The sequence below is a fragment of the Scleropages formosus genome, chromosome 16 (genome assembly GCF_900964775.1).
Source record: "Scleropages formosus chromosome 16, fSclFor1.1, whole genome shotgun sequence".
In the NCBI taxonomy this organism is placed as follows: domain Eukaryota; kingdom Metazoa; phylum Chordata; class Actinopteri; order Osteoglossiformes; family Osteoglossidae; genus Scleropages; species Scleropages formosus.
In genome coordinates, this window is record NC_041821.1 from 18,499,615 (window position 1) to 18,512,374 (window position 12,760).

Below are 12,760 nucleotides of genomic sequence, written 5' to 3' on the forward strand. Positions count from 1 at the left end.
AGATCGAAAGTCACCCTCTTAGTCCGCTTCCTTTTGTTCTGCTCTACACTTTCCACTGCCTCTAACTATTTGTGAGTTCAGGAAGCAATTGTGGTCAAAAGTGTAATTAAACATCTTTAGTCATATTATTAGTACTGTTTGGCTGTGCTTATAGTTTAAACCACTTTATATATTAGGATGTTTTATTGTCACGGTTCTGTGACTGGCTTTCTAGGGGCCTTGGAGAACTTGAACCAGCAATCCAGATAATAAGCTTGGCTGCTTAAACATCATGTTACCTACAGGCCAGTCAGATTTGCCATATAGTCATCACTTTCTCATCCATATCAGTTCTAGCAAATGTGTAGCACATATTTTCATACTTTCTTGCTTTCACTCAAAATGACCACATTACTTTTTTTTATCTTCTAGCTGAAAATTTTAATGATATAGTTAAAACTTTTGGCCAAAGATGAAACAGCTAGGCTTTCCTGGGTCATGTGTGATGCTATAACTGTCATACGTGTGATGGGAAGAGTTACAACCAGTTTGCATCGTCAGGCATATGTTATCTACTGTAGATAACTATTTGCTGATAGCATTCTGATATTTATAAATGTTATATATTCATTCATTATTATCTTATGTATTTCTGTATTGAACATAGCTGTGTAGTTGTTTTAAAAGCTTCACAGCTAATCTGTGTTGTAATTGTTACTTTTTGTGTTAAATAGTTGAATGAACAAACTCTGTGCGAAACTGTGATTTGCAACAGGATGTTAACCGGAAGAAAGACAGTCGTACCAAAACAACCAAACTGCCTATACTTATTTCCAGAGCTTAAACAGGGCTTTACTGTTTGTTTGTGTAAGTGTTGAAATTGGAGGATGAGAGAGTTTCTCCCTTATTCCTGCCCCTCCTTTTCAAATTACTACTTTAACATTGCTGCGGATGATGTGGGAAGAAATGTGTTAGGCTGTCTATGTTTGCCACTGACAAACTGTGAAATCTCCTAAAATGCTTCCTCCAATACCAGGTAAATAAACTGAAAAAAATTAACACTTGTTTTAGATATTGAACAACACAACATATGGGGTATTTGTTGACTTTGTTGGGGAAAAAAAAACTGTCCTCAATGTCAGCTGTGGAAAAAGGACACACGCTGCTGTTGATTCATGGCTGAGCACCTGCGCACCTATTGCAGGGTTAACCTCTCACATGTTTCATATACTATATGCACGGATAGTAAGTACGATGTGTGGTTTCCTTTGTAGATTACGCTGCACTAGTCATGTCAGTGCTGCAGGCGATGAAAGCTTGAGGGCGAGGCACCTTTTGAGACGCAGCCAACGAGGACCAGTTTCAGTTGACTCAAATCCCTGCGGCCCTCTGATGCAGGATTACTATGCCAGGTGCAGTGGAGCCACCCCGCCCTGCTGTCGCTCATCAGTCTGCATTTTCCCCCCACCTTTTCTCCAAGAAAGAGACTCCCGGAAGGGTTTCTATATTGACGACTGCAAATGAATAGCCCCTAAGTTGGCGGTGCGAACAAAGGCACAAAATGTTCCCCTCCTAGGGTATGGCCAGTTCAAGTTTCTACAGGAAATGTACTCGATAATAATGCTATGGCAGAGCTACAGTCTATTACAGACACAAGAGAGGCAGTAAAATATTATAATCTAACAAAAGATTAAGCTATAAACTGCACTAAGTCTAGCTACCACTGACTTACAAATCCATATGGATCACGACCATCAACATTTGGACCTACAATTTTTTGAAAATTAGGTCAATACACAAGTTCTTGTTTCTGTGGTAGAAAGTATAGAACATTTCTTTCTATGGTAAAAAGAATACAGAAGAATTTATAACATAGACAAAACAGACCACATTAGACATTCATAGATAAAGAGAAAAACAGGACTCAGAGATGTTGTATGACTAAAAGGAGATGAGCAGGTCACATAGGAAGAATGAAAGACAACAGGATGAAAGACAATATGGGTCACTAACTGGTATCTGAGGAAAGACAAGGAAGGCCACCTGTAAGGTGAGAAGACCCTCCTATCAAAGCTTTTGGAAGAAGATGGAGAAGGACTGCTCAAGATATTGAATTATAGCATCATTGCGGCCTGCAGTCTTGGAGAAATCCAGACTGAAAGCACAGGTTCACCAAGGGACCCCGGGAAGTTGGCCCACATTTTTTAACCAAGTCAAAGGAAAATTAAATAAGCACAAAATCTTGTTCTCTGAAGAAACCATGGATGTCAACAAAGGCGAGCTCAAAAGTTTTCTCTTAACTATTTGTCTAAACATTTTTTAAAGCCCAAGCTCTCTTTTTATTATAAATGTGTCAAACTAAGAGAAATAGAAGAGTTTGTCCTGTAATCTTTGTAGACCTTGAACTACCTATGGATTATATTAATGCAAGTTCTAAGAAATATTAAATCAATCTAGCGAATATTTTTCAGAACTAATCAAAAACAAACAGTACGATTCTTACTAATTTCTTTTTCTGTGTAATAAAATTTTAGTAATTACAGGGCATGGAAAAAATACTGGCAACATTACATGAAAAACTTCAAATCACTTAAATCACAATTACAAAGACAGTTGCACAGATAAATCATACTGAATTGAATGCCAGCCACCAATATCTTTCGGCTTTAAAAAGATCTTAATTATCAACACTTCAGTATGTGAGTTTCTAAAGCAACATGAGACAGCGTTCAAAACGGTGCAAGTGGTTGCTGCAAAATTAGAGGTGATTCGGTCACAAAAACAGAAAAATATTGTTTAATATAGAAAGAAGAGTGCCCAGATTCATGACAGCATATGCTAAACAAGGAAGAACTGCCTGAGAAAAAATAATGAGCCCCTAGTGGAAAGTTGGGGTTTAGATAGCTAGCAACCAAAAACATCAAAATAATGACTTAAAAAGTTGGAGCTGAATCCATACCTCACCCATCATTGAAAAATACAGATACTCAGTTTCACCAAATAATTAATTTTGGAAATACTTTGTATCAAACACCACGAACTACAGAAATAACCACAAAACTTGGATCTCTGGAAAGGTGGGGAAAAGGTTATATGGTCTCATTCCAATATAGTCCAGGTTGCCTGCATCTGTTTGTTTTTGTAGAAATTGTTGCTTCAAAATACATTGTCTACCCCAACTGTTAAACAATGATAGCTGCTTTGCATAGTTGAATAACAAACAAGAAATGTGTAGCTATTTTAAGCAACCAGGTGCGTCCTATGGTGTAAACACTGTTTACTCTCAGTATTCCCATATTATAACAGGATGTCTGGGGACAGCTGGTACTGTGGCAGTTAGAGCTGTTGCCTTTGGACTCAAGGGTTGCAGGTTTGATGCCCATCTATTGTAGTATGTTTGAGCGAGGTACTTACCCTAAAAAAAGTGCTCCAGTAATATTACCCAGCTTTATAAATGGGTTAAAAATTAAAGGTAGACTAACATTATAAGTCACTGTGGAGAAAAGCATCAGCTAAGTGAATAAATGTAAATATCCCTCTTCACACTGCTGAACAGATTAAAGAATAGTTTCGTGAGTCTGATGCTTTCCATAATTTCTGAAATTTTACATGTATTCATTTAGCAGACACTTTTCTCCAAAGCAAAATACATCTCATAGAAAAAAAATATTCACATTTACCTGATACTTTTCTGGAAAGCAGCTTACACAGCTGAATGATTTTAGCGGAGCAATTTATGGGAAAAATGTTGCTCAAACAGAGTATGGCTAGTGGGGGGGGGATTCAAACCTGTGACCTCTCATTCCAAAGGAAACACCACAAACCACTACACTACCAGCTGCCCAAACTGGACCGCTAGCAGGCTGACATTCCCATTAATGTCCTACCACCAACTAACCCTACAATAAAGAGGGCTTGGAAAGCACGAGTGGAGGAAAGTTACAATGTGTTCTCCTCCCCACTATTGTGGCCATTTGGGTGCAGAGTGCTTCTAACCATTCATAACCATGAGAAAAGAAGTCATCCTGGTTTTGAAATATACATTCTATTTCTAACTTCTGGTTTGCAACAACTTCCAACTTTCAGAAGCCACGACTGCAGTGATGGTTGTTAACTGCATACCTTCATGTACTTACATTATGTATAGATAACGGACCACGAAAAGCTAACATTCGTTAAATTAAATTTATGTCATTGACTTTACGTAATTTTGTAGTTTAACTTGCCACATCATGGGAATGGAACATTTGAGCATTGTTGCTAAATCTATCCCAGCCATATGTCATCATTTAATATTGCGTAATACTCATACGCAATCGGTATAATCACTTTTATAAGTTGGCATTCCAAAATGAACTGAAACTGTTCTGATGGTATAGAACAGCCCTACTTATAAATTACTTGATATTCAAATATTCTTTAAGTGCAATATTCTGGTCATCCCCCTGTAACTGTAAAAATACAGGCCAAATCATTAAAACAAATACTTTTCAAGACAGCCTAACAGCAGAAATGTTTTAATTAGTGATCTTATAAAATTTTCAACAGTTGGGTTTGATCTGCTGTGTCTTCTGCTATGGATTTAACATAATTATTCTGGGCAACAAAAAAAATGTAATGAGTTTGAGGTGTTCATTAAACCTGTTTACCACAACATCAGGCCTCATCCACCAGATTGGAAACAAATAAATGCAATGGTAGGGTGCTGCACGCCATTAAGGGACAAGCACATTTAAAGAGTGTTTCTTCAGATGCTAGTCCTGAGGGAAGTGAACATTGTCAACAGCCGGTCTCCAAGAATGGACCAAAGTGAAGAGGCACACTCCAGAAGCTCACGTACGACACCAAGTGACCCTGAAAAACTTTATTCTCCTCACATGTGAGCAGTAATTCACCTAACTGCTGCCTCCCCTACTCCACCTGCCATGGTGAAATTACTTAGGAGCAGCTTTTCAAAGGCAAGGAAATTGGCCAAGACGTGACGCAAGTGAATTTGCCCGAACATAGATTCATTGAAGACTGATGAGTTTTCGTCTGTGATTCTGTGGAAGAAGGATTATCTTTTTGTTCTTTTTTAGTCGTAATGTGACTTTTATTTTCTGCTTTTAATGCTGGCAGTTTTTCTTGCCAAGACGTTGCTCACTTGCTATTCACTCACAGCTTGGGCACAGTTCATAGAGTGTTTGGTCTAACAAAGCTGATCATCTGATGCATGCAGCTCATTTCATTTTTTTATTTTTCCTCCGCATTGGCATATTATGCAAGACATCCTGTTTGAACGAGTTAATGAGGAACTGATGAGGTGGCACATAGCTATTCCGTAACAACACATGTACACTCTCCAGACTCTTAAAGAAAGAATTTTTAAAAGTAAGGGTTCACTACACTGTTGATAACATTCTGTAGTTTCTTCATGTAAAAGCTTCTTGCTTCGCTACGTTCATTTCAAGACATTTTATGAAGCCTCAGGCTCATCAAAACAGCATGCTTTTTTGATGAATAATGTGACACTATGGTTCCCATAACTAAATAAATTAATTTTTGACTTTTTTGAAAATCTGACTTTTTGACACAAAATCGAATGCAATATTTAAATAAAACAAGGCCAAAAAGCTGCATGTTTCAAGATCACAGACTTGAATTTTTACTATGATGGTAAACCAGATCATTAGAATGAAACAGCAGGTTGTAATGTTTGCCTACTTTGAAACCAAAGTTATTTCTCAAGAAAATCTATGGTGTAAGCTATGAATAGTAGCATTTGTAGTAAGTGTGACACTGTTTGTATTATGATCCTGATGTATAGTACAGGAAAAAATGAAAAGAAAACATAAAAAAATAAAAAATATTTCAAGTCCAGTGGAATCTGAATGATGTTTTTAAAGGAATGGATGGATACTGACCTCTACAAAACATTCTACAAGCTGTAATGGCTGAATCAAAGCATGGAACATACAAGAAATCAGGCTGTTAAGGGACAAAGAAAAACACAAATGTATCCAGGCTGTGGTGATAAATGTCACTGAGAGCAGTATCGGTCGGTGTAGCACTTCTCTAGCACTCCTCCTCCTCTAGATTTCCTCCCTTTCTGCTCCAAAGACTGGCCCTGCCATAACCTAATTGAACCACAAGGTGAATGAGGCCTTTTGCCACTGTTGAGCCAGAGGGATGCCTGCCAACCAAGTCAACATTTCAGAATCAACTGAACCACGCAAATGTAGAGTTTGCTCAGTGGCCTCTTGGCGTTCCTAGCAAAAGTTTGATAGCATGGTTATTTACTGCATGCCTTTCACTTTTGTCAAAGTGAAAATGCATAAAATGGGGTTAGGAGGTTGGAGGCTGGAGGTGAGAAGAGTGTTTTTTTTGGGCTGCAGCGACTGGCTTCGGTAGTAAAAACATTATTTTCTGCTTGAATTTCCCCCTTTCCCTCCCTTTGCTCTCGGCCTTGACCTCAGTGTGCTTCTAGTGGAAGTCACCTTAAAATCTGCTGCATTACCAAATTTGCCCCTTTCCGAGGTCCCGATTATACACATTCCAGCTGTTTAGAAAGACCACACTTTGTGTTTGCCAACAGGGCTTTACTGTAAAAGACTCTGGAATTCCCCTGTATCATAAACCTCTCTAAACTGGAATCAGTCTGAACATGTTATCCCTATTTCTAATGAGGAATTACAAGGGCATAGTTTCAACATCTACTCATTGCATGTAATAGCTATAATTGAATCAATATGTTTTCCAAGTTGGCAGTGCTTTTAGGTACTTTTGGTTTTAAAACATTTTTTTCAATGAGAATGTTTAGAAATGCAGCCTATTACAAATTAACATATAAATTAAATTCATAAATTGAAAGCCTCTCATCTGAGGCCTAAGCCTACAAAATGAAATTGAGTGGAGGAACAGTATTCCCAGTCAGGTGACCGTACAAGGATGTTATCCAACCCAGATGTTGGAGGAGGGTACACACAGGGTGCTGCTGTGTCTGGTGTATGGATAATTCCCAGATACTATAAGCAAATTATGCTTGTGGGCATTAGACTGCAGTATGCCTCTGCCTTTCTGGTGGGAATGTCTGCTAGGGCTAAATACATTTTGCGTAGTCTCCCCACTCTACAACTGTGTCAGTTGTGGATTCTGTTTTTTTCCTTTAAAGTTCAGCAGGATGCCTAGGTTCCTGCAGGCCGGCCATCTGAGGTTATAATCATAACTTATTAATTAAACTGACACCTTCTCCAAAGTGACTTACAATGCTAGGTTTATGTGCTACGCTACTGATTTTCCCATTTCTACTTCTAGCTAATTTTCACTGTAGTGATTCTGGGCTTGTATTTGCTCATGGGTTCTACAATTGAAGTGGGATTTGAACCTGGGTTCTTAAGCTGGAATACAACAGTTCCAACTATTACAATTTCTGCTGATCCTATTGCTTTATCAAGCCTTGCGTGGCAATGTCAGGGGTTTATGTTCACCAGGATTTTCCAGGAGTCCGTCTGTGTGAGAAGATAACGGACTTCAGACCCAAGTCGGATGACCCAGGTGTGACGTGGCCTAATAGAACGAGGACGAGGTGGTGGGGCCCAAGGGTGTATCCACTCTGTTGTGCTTTTATTGATCCTTCAGCTGTTTTTACAGTGGTCCTTGACATACAGGGCATCTGCTGGTAAACATCACATGCAACTGTAACATTCATACCTTCCGCACTGAATTTCGAGACACATCCAGGCTCTCCCACTCCCCCTTTTCCCTTCAGTTTGGACACCATAGCAAATGACTTAGGTTTTCTCCAACAGTAATGTTTTCGGTTGCCAGGAAAAAGCCTGAGCCAGCCCCGCACCCTACTCTTTGCTGTATGCGGACTTGGCAAGGCTGTGCTAGAAAATGTGTGGGTTTGCAGCAGCGGTTCTTACAGAAACACAAAAGAATGTCCACCCATACCGGCCAGAGGAGAGCCTGCCTTTGGCTTCCCACCCTGGAAACCTACAGAGCAGCCGGTCTGGGGCCCCACATCATGGGGGTGGCCTGAGGGAGCAGGGGGCTGAGGCCTACACAGTAAGAACAGGGAGAGCAGGGGGAATATCGTGGTTTTGGGAAGAGTGAAGAAGCATGAGTGAGAGAGAGCGAGACAAGTGAGCTCATGTGTTTATAGTTAAGCCCTTGGGGTACTAGCAGACAGAATTTTTTTCTTCTTATTTGTCTCTTCCCTGCACACAGGAAGGTGGTGCAGATGTTACTGAAGCTTGGGCCTCTCGTTTTTGCGTTACTGGCCCCCCCACTCCCTCCACCCATGCGAGCCTGCCCCAGCCTGCCAGGCCATGCTCAATGCCGCCACTTTGTTTTTCCTGAAAGCCGCTCCAGTGAGGCGGGTCACTGGCGGGCCAGTGCCGAATGAGAAATGCTTGGCTCACTGCCCTGGCAGCCGGTCAAATCCACCCCTTTTGAAAAGATTACTGTGCTGTGGCCTCCAAACAAATGTGAACCGGCGAGCTCTGCCAGATTTGCTGAGTGAAGTGGAATGCTGAGTGGCTCGGAGGCTCATGGGCATATTTTGTTTGGCTTTTTCAAAAGTCTCCCCCTCATCGCCCCCAGCACCGCACCTCCAACCCCACCAACCACTTGCTCCACCAACCCCTTTTTTCTCCTCTTTAATCAAACATTTTAATTCTGCTCTTTAAACCGGTAGCCAAAAAAAAAAAAAAAAAAAAAAAAAGAAGAAAATACAGGGGCAATATTTCTGCCCAAATGGGCTGAACCGAAATTTGTCTGCTTCAGTGTTCCACACGCCCTTGTAGCTCTCTGATGTTTCTTGGGGACACGCGTTGTGGTGAACCAGCAATCGGTTCAGCCTGGAAACATCCAGCTGGGTGGGGGCTTTCTCCGCTAACTGTCACATTATGAGTACAAAGCCTGGACTATGAAAGGTATCCACTGCACGAATGAAAGTGTTGAAACCCCCTCTCCAGCTCCAAGACTTCTGAAACTGGATAGTTGGATCTCCTAGAACAAACTAATTAAAATTTTAAAGGTGTTGATTAACAATTGGCTGGAAGAACTAGAGAAATCATTATTTTCTCTATACCTTGGACCAAAGTTGAGGTGAATTTGATGTCAGCCGGTAGGGGTACTAGAACGATCAGACAAGAAACAAAGCTGCAGCCACAACCCATCTGCTTTATTAGTATAACCTTATGGCACCTTTAGCCATTTTAGCAGCGAGGTGTTGTTTCCAAGTCTAGTTTGACACAACAATACTCTGAATCTATTTTTGTAATGTCTTACTCTCCAGTGAATCTGAGAAGGAAAGATCCTTTATTACATTAACATCTATTCATTTAGCTAAAACTTTCCTCCATTATTCACCCATTTATGCAGCTCGTTAATTTTAATGGAGCAATTCAGGGTAAGCACCTTGCTCAAGGGTACTGTAGTTGCAGGTAAAACTTGAACTTGTAATTTTTTGGGCCCAAAGGCAGCAGCACCAACCACTATGCTACCCTTTGCCCACACATTGCAATTACCATCATGTCCTTATGTGAGGAGAAGGATAGCTTTTCTGACTTCATGCTCTGCCTACCCTACCTGCCTTCCTAACTGAAGATTACTTTGAATTTGGTAGCATTATGCACTTCTGGGTGGTCTTCATCACAAGGAGTGGGGGAGGCAGTGTCAGAGAATACAAATCCTATTCAGAAACACCACACCTACGGAAATGCCAAGACCTTTAGTTATTATTTTTTTAATTAGAACATCCCAGATAATTGGACCTACCTGATCATTCTCAGGAGGATCTTTTAGTGTAGAGATGGTGGTTACATTACATAATGTACACAAATCTGCCCAGTGGCTCATATTTCTTCTGTTTTCCTTTGAACAATTTTGAAATGTGCAGAGCAGAAGAAGAAAGAGACTGAATTGTTTGTCATTTAGCTGAGCAGTGCTTACAGGAATCACTACTAACACTACTAATCACCACTAACTGTGCATAGCATCGCCAAGGGTTTTGGAGCTGCCAGCGTCTTGCGTTTTGCGTCAGACAAAACCAAGCACATGATTTATTTGAGTTTGAGGCTGATCCTTCCCGAACAGTTTATTCTTCAGTGGCCAGCACCTTGCCATGAAATTTTGTGTGCTCTGCCTTACAGTCCAAGGTGGCTTGTCTGACATTTCTCAACTCCTTACCCTTTCTGTCTTTCTTCTTATGTCTGTTTCCTTCCTTCACTGCCTTCCCCTCGCTTTTGGAGCATCTTGGGAAGTAAGCAGCTGTTTACAAGCGTCATTCCTTTGGTGAAAAAGGCGGAAGAAAATAAAGGGGTAGAGTGCAGTGCAGGAGAACATAATAATCAAAGCAGAGGGTAAAAATAGGAAGGACAATGGCAATTTACAGAGCAGAGAGGGATTCGAGTTGGGGGGTTAAAAGAACAGGATCGTTTGACAAGAAAATAACTTGTGTGGGTGCAGAAAGGTCTAGGGCTGGGAGGGTGGACAGCGGACCGGTGTTGTTCCCACACATGCCTACAATGTGTAGCTCTGGCAGCACAAACAAAAGGCTTCAGTGTAGGTTACTGTGATGCCTTTGGGTGGGGGGCGGCTTGTAGCAGACCGCTCAATATTGTAACCATATGCAGCTGTGTCCTGTGACCTGGCTTTGAGGCAGCTGGCTTTAGGCCAGGAAAGCAGTTAAAAAAATTCCATCCGACCTCCAGTCTCCACCCTTCAGACCCCCCCCGCCCCCCTTCCTTCTTACATCCAGGCAGGAGGGAGGATACAGTCATGCATTATGGCACAGAATTTTTTCTTCCCATTCACTGTCTGACTGAGACCTGGGTGTCTTTCTGAATGTTGTTCATGTTTTTCACTTTAATTCTGGGCCTTCGTAGACTTAAAAATACAAGGCGTAGCCCGTGAAAATGGAAGAAAAGGAGGCCTTGTTGTAGTGTGCAGTCTTGCGGAGAATTGCTATGGGTAGCGCATGAACATGTGTGTCTGCACCAAGCAGTTGTTTTGGGTATTGCTGGGCTCGGGTAGGTGGGGAGGGGAGTGGTCAGTTTACCACCAATCATCTCTTTCCTTTGCTCGCTCTAGATTTTGAACAACCGCTTACCAATGAAGCCATATTCCATGTCAATGTCATATTTTTCCAACTTCTTTTCAAATTACAGCTGCATATGAGGGTTCTTTATATGGGATATTTAGTATTATCATAATTACACTGGAAATCCAGGAAGCCCAAAAGTATTTTGTGTGCCTTTTGTTTAAATGAAAGTTGTACTTACAAGGTCAAGGAATCCAGCTCTGCACTGGCATTATATTGTAAAATATGTGTCAGCAGATGATTTATAAAATGCTGGTATTATATTGTAAAATATGTGTCAGCAGATGATTTATAAAATGATTTGCTATTTTGAAAATAAAGGGGGAAAGTGGAAGTTGCATATAGAGGGTCAAGATATTCCCACTTGGTTCTTTAAAGGTCACTTCCATGTCAGGGGATTTAGGATGTTTTGGATGGGGAGGAAAAAAATCTGCAAAACTGATCCATTAACAAAAGCCATGAAATTAGAGACTTGTCTTGCCAGATTATTGTATCATACTCATCTCTAGGGGGTCTAACCTTGTCTCCTCCTTTTAGAACCATCTGTCTTCTGCAACTCAATTCAGCGACACTAATATCTTGAACCCACTGCCTACGTAAGCCAGCAGAACAATGGACCCAAGCTTGTTTCTTGTCAGTTCTGGTTTATTCTGTTAGAGTTGAGCCTGGGAAAAAAGAGAAATCCTAATCACATTTGTGTGACTGAAGCAGTTATGTAACGCTTTAATTTTATTCCCTTTCTTTTAGGTCTTAAAGACCTAAACCTTAGCCCTGAGGGTAATATTGGAGAGGGAGTTGCTAATTTGATGAAGTGATGAGTTGAGGAAATATCTATCCTCAGGCTTAACTTGCCACCTTTTAAAACAAGTTCTTCTCAATTTTCTCTCAAATCAGCAAGGGCAATGTGAAATGTTTGAGGTTAGTTTCACAATGCATTCAAGACTGAACTATGCAGCGCAGATTTTGGTGTCATCTTTGCTTTAAAATGCAACCATTTGCATTTTCAGACAACAGAGGAGTTAGGGCAATGCCTGATCATTTTCCCGCTTATTAAAGTGTTCAGTAGGACAAAATGAATAATTAAACATCTACATACCTTTGAATCCACCTTTTAATGTAGCTAATGCTCTGTGTGTGTCCTCATGGAAGACACAATCCACAGAAATAGCCCTCTTGTATGCATAGATGGGGGAATTGCTGGGAAATGTCACATATTCCTCTAGAAGCAAGGTGACACTTGCTGTTTATTCCACCTATTTAACCACCTGAAACAGGAAGCCTGGGAGCTGAGCGAGGCTGAGTCCCAGGTGGGAGACTGATAGAGCCTACTGCAACTGTCAAAGAAGTAGAAGGGAAATAAACAAGGAATGTAACTATGAAAGGCTTAGCAACTCTGGCAGAGCAAAGGAATTTTTTGACTACAGAACAAAGTAGAAAATGACACTAAATGAAAGACAAACTAAAGGTAACTGAATACTTACTGGTCTCTGCTTATGTAAAACAATGGAGTTCTGCTTTCTTGCATTTTGTTGGTTGACCAGTTTAAGAGGGGCTTTTAGACTGTATCTTATCACTAGTTGTCGGTGTATTTGTCTTTCTTTTTCTTTGGATTTATTGATCATCAATTAGCACAGAAATTTGCAATCACTCTCACTGAGGTCCTAAGGAGAGGTGTAATGTAAAGTTTATCTTATT